Source organism: Herpailurus yagouaroundi, unplaced genomic scaffold (genome assembly GCF_014898765.1).
Source record: "Herpailurus yagouaroundi ecotype Mexico unplaced genomic scaffold, PumYag 141, whole genome shotgun sequence".
In the NCBI taxonomy this organism is placed as follows: Eukaryota; Metazoa; Chordata; class Mammalia; order Carnivora; family Felidae; genus Herpailurus; species Herpailurus yagouaroundi.
Genome location: NW_024412396.1, coordinates 44149111 through 44153579, shown reverse-complemented (window position 1 = coordinate 44153579; position 4469 = coordinate 44149111). Strand labels below are relative to the sequence as shown.

At 38.3% G+C, this 4469-nt stretch overlaps 1 protein-coding gene across 1 annotated transcript in view; it reads right to left on the bottom strand.

The window, feature by feature from the left end:
• Positions 1-4469, bottom strand: part of EXD2 (exonuclease 3'-5' domain containing 2) — an 86913-nt gene that overhangs the window by 63546 nt on the left and 18898 nt on the right. Inside the window, exon 3 of the mRNA XM_040477520.1 lies at positions 1241-1300. The gene's annotated coding sequence lies outside the window, so the exon portion shown is untranslated. The remainder of the gene's footprint in view (positions 1-1240; positions 1301-4469) is intronic.

The window sequence follows — 4469 nt, the reverse complement described above, 5'->3', positions numbered from 1 at the left end:
AAAGAAAGAAAGAAAGAAAGAAAGAAAGAAAGAAAGAAAGAAAGAAAAAGAAAAAAAAGAATCCAGTTCAGGGGTGCCTGGGTAGCTCAGTCAGTTAAGCGTCCAACTTCAGCTCAGGTCATGATCGCACGGTTTGTGAATTCGAGCTCTGCGTTGGGCTCTGTACTGACAGCTCAGAGCCTGGAGCCTGTTTCAGATTCTGAGTCTCCCTCTCTCTCTGCCCCTCCCCTGCTCACACTCTGTCTCTGTCAAAAAATAAATAAACATTAAAAAAAAAGAGAAGTCCAATTCAAAGATTTATTTTTGGTAGGGATATTTGGTTAGAAAAATCATTTTAGGGATGGCTGGCTGTTTCCAGTCCATGGAGCATGCAACTCTTGATCTCTGGGTTGTGAGTTCAAGCCCCACACTGGGTGTAGAGATTACTTAAAATCTTTCGAAGAAAGAAAGAAAGAAAAGAATGAGGAAGAGAGAAAGAGAGAAGGAAGGAAAGAAAGAAAAAGAAAAAAAGAAAAAATCACTTTAGATTAGTTACAAGAAAAAAAAGAATATTTGGTGAAATTCACTACACTCTGAACTGAAAGGTGACTGGGTGCATAACTGGCTTCTTGGAAGTTTTAATCCCTTTAGTTTTATTAGGATTTTGTGTAGGCATTTTATCAGAAATTCTCATTTCTCCCTCGAAGGCAGATGTAAATTACAACATGAAAAAAATGCATTCTGGTTCTAGTTTGAATTTTTTTTTTCTTTTACACAATAATGATTTCTGAATCTCCAGTCAAAAGCTGTCTCTAAATACCTACTCCCAGTGCTACTCAAAGCAATGAAAAAGGGACCTTGCTCCAAAATGTAAATCACCATACTGTTTCCTTCACTGAAAAATTCTTCCTACAAAACTGTGCTTGCTGACATAGATACTTCACATTCTGGAACAAACTTTTATCTTATTGAGGACTGATAAAAGCCAATTGCGGAGTACCTAGCTGGCTCAGTCATAGAGCATGTGACTCTTGATCTCAGAGTCATGAGTTCCAGCTCCACATTGGGAGTAGAGTCTACTTTAAAAATAAATAAAAATGCATTTAAAAAACCCCCCAAATTGCAGAAAGTGAAATGTTTTCCAGCTTTAAAAAGGAATTAAATTATAATACGTGCTACAACAGGAGTGAACCTTGAAGGTATTTATGCTGAGTGAAATAAGCCAGACACAAAAGGACAAATAATGCATGATACCACTTACATGAGGTTGCTAGAAGAGTCAAATTCATAGAGACTAGAGTGGAATAGTGGTGACCAGGAGCTGGGGGGAGAGAGGAATGGGAAGTTACTGTTTATTGGGCACGGAGTTTCAGTTTGGGATGATGGAAAAAATCTGGAGATGGATGGTGGTAATAGTTACAAAACAATGTAAATATACTTAATGCCATGGAATTGTACATTAAAAAATGGTTAAAATGGTAAATTTTAAATTATATATGTATATGTATATATATATATTTTTTTACCACAGTTGTAAAATGATTAAAGTGATAGATTTTAAGTTATACATACTTTACTGCAATTTTTTTTGTTTACATTACAGACCAGCTAGTCCAAAGACTACACTTTGAATTGTACTATATTAGACTCCAGGCTTCTCAAACTAAATTTATCAACCCCAGCAGATCTTTTCACATGCTGCAAACTAGCTCCTTTCTAACTCTCAACTCCACATTTATTCTACCTTTCTCCACTATTCATTCAGTTACGAACACTAGAAATCGGTGAAATGTCCTAGACTCCTGCCTCCCCTTCATCTTTTTGTATATAATTTGAGCAATGATTGTCTAACTGTACTGGTAATAAAGAAGCTGTTCCTCAGCTTCAAGCCGTTTATGCTTAGTTTTGTGGTGCTGAGGCTGGCTGGGTCTTTGCGTTTCACACTTTTCCTTCACCAGACTGGCTCTCTGTTAACTCCTGCCAATAGTCAATAGTGGGAGATGAGAGGCAGGAAGAAGGGAGAAGGGACTGCTGCTCCTTCCTGTTCGCTTTTTGTTTCTATCCAGTCACATGCCAGCAGCAGTCCTGGACTCCTTTCCATACTCCCAGAACTAGCCTTATCACCAGTACCAGCTCAGAGGGACCAGTACCAGCTAGGCAGCCACCCCCTCAGAGGTCTGAGTCACGAAGAGGCCCACCGCTGAGCTACTGAGCTACCAGTATAAGTCAGGTAGCGTGTTTTTAAGGTCTGGGTTCCAGCTCCCGAGGGCCCCTCCTTCAAGTGTTTAATCCCAACGATCCCAACCTTCCCCATCTACTTCTTGCAGTTACTACTTCTTAGTCCCACTTTCTCTTTTCAATTCTCCAATGCCTATGATATCTCCAACAACTGTTTATATGAATTTTCTTAGTTAAGGTAACTGCTGTAGTTTGTTGAACACTGACTAATACAGAAAATGGTCCCAAGAATAGTTCTAGGAGACTGACTTTCAGCTATAGGATTTGGGGTTGATTTGTTTATATCCTTAAATTCAAATGCAACGTTGAGCAAGTTGTCAGTGGGAAATGGGATATAGTGGCATCATAAATGATCAACTTATCACCTTTAGTCATTTGTGTTGGAGTGCCCACTAAAGCAAATGCTTTGAAGTCACGTATGACTGTTTGATGGTAATGTAGACAGTAACAACTCTATGTTGGGAGTGGCTTCATTTGCTCCCCACAAAGAACTCATATAAGAAATGGAAAAGGTCAAGTCATTAAACATTCAGTTCAAGAGACAGAGAAAGCTTCTTTGGCAGTCCTAAAGAATCCCTTATTTTTTATACTTACAAACTAATATTGCTGAAAATCATAGAATTTAATTGTGCAGATTTCAGAATTACAACATAAGTTGATTTCATAGCCATGCCAGAACTCTCTAGTGAAAGATAAGGCAAAGATGGGGAAAGGGATGACACTGAAACTGGAATGATGACATCTGGGTTGGTGCCCAAAGAGTGACTTTACACTGAAGAAATCTGACAAAACTACCTTAGCCACATTATCAAGGCTATAAGTCATATGTATGGACTGCCTAAAAAAACTAGGACTGCCATAACAAAATGCCATAGACTGGGTGGCTTCAAGAACAGAAATTTATTTCTCATAGTTCTAGAGGCTGAGAAATCCCAGACCAAGGTGATGGCTAATTCTGTTTCTGTTGAAAACTCTTTTCCTAGCTTGTAGATGGCCCATTTCTCACTATGTCCTCAGGTGATGGAGGGTGAGGGAGATCTCTGGTGTCTCTTGTATAAGGACACTAATCCTATTGGATCAAGGCCCCACCCTTACTACTTCATTTAATCTTAATTACAGCCTAAAGGCCCTATCTCCAAATAGGGTCAAATTGGGGCCTAGGGCTCAACATATGAATTTGTGGGGCTAAGGAAGGACACAATCCAGTCCATAGCAATATCCTTGATATAATTTGATGAAAATGGCACTCTGTGGCCTTCCTCCCAAAACACATAGCCCCAGGCTTTTTTGCTTCTGTCCCTCATCTCTCTCTCTCTCTCTTTTAAGAATCTCTACACCTAACTGTGGGTCTTGAACTCATGACCTTGAGGTCAAGAGTCAGATGTCCTACCAACTAAGCCAGCCAGGCAACCCCAGTCTAATCATGAGATAAACATCAGACAAATCCCTATTGAGTGACAAAATACTTGATTAGTACTCTTCAAAACTGTCAAGGTCATCAAAGACAAGGAAAAGTCCCAGCCAAGAGGAACCTAAGGAGACATGTCAACTAAATGTAACTTGGTATCCCTGATAAGATCCTAGAACACAAAAAGGATTATCGGGTAAAAGTTAAAGTAATCTAAATGAAGTATGGACTTTAATTAATAACAATTTAATGATATAGGTTCATTAATTATGCAAAGGTACCATACTAAGATAAGATGTTAATAATAGGGGAAGTTGGGTGGGGGATATATGGGAACTCTTTATTCTATCTTCACAAGTTTTTTATAAATCTAAAATATTCTAAAATAAAAAGCTTATTTAACAGGTAAAAATAAAAAAAAAAAAACAATGTAGGCACAATTATCATAAGGAGTAGCAGAAATGAAATGGTGTTCAGAAAGTTTTGATATGTAAGAATCTTTGGCAGTGGGTGATTGATCCTGGTGTCCTAAGTTAAATGGATAGCTTAATAAAATGTTATTGGAATTACCCACTTATGGTATTTCTAGTAAGACCCTGTGCTGGACGAGACATAAACTTTGGACAAAACACACCATAAAAACGCCTCCCTGAAGGCACTGGAGAGTGAACAAAAGCAGGTAGATTCTGACAGGGAGTCAACACTTACAAGTAATGACATGAGGTGAATTTTCTTTTATAGTCTTTAACCTGACAATCCAACCAGGTAGAAAACCATCAAAGACATATAAGAACTGAACAACACGATTAACTACTTTGTCCTAATTGACATTAATAGAACTCAA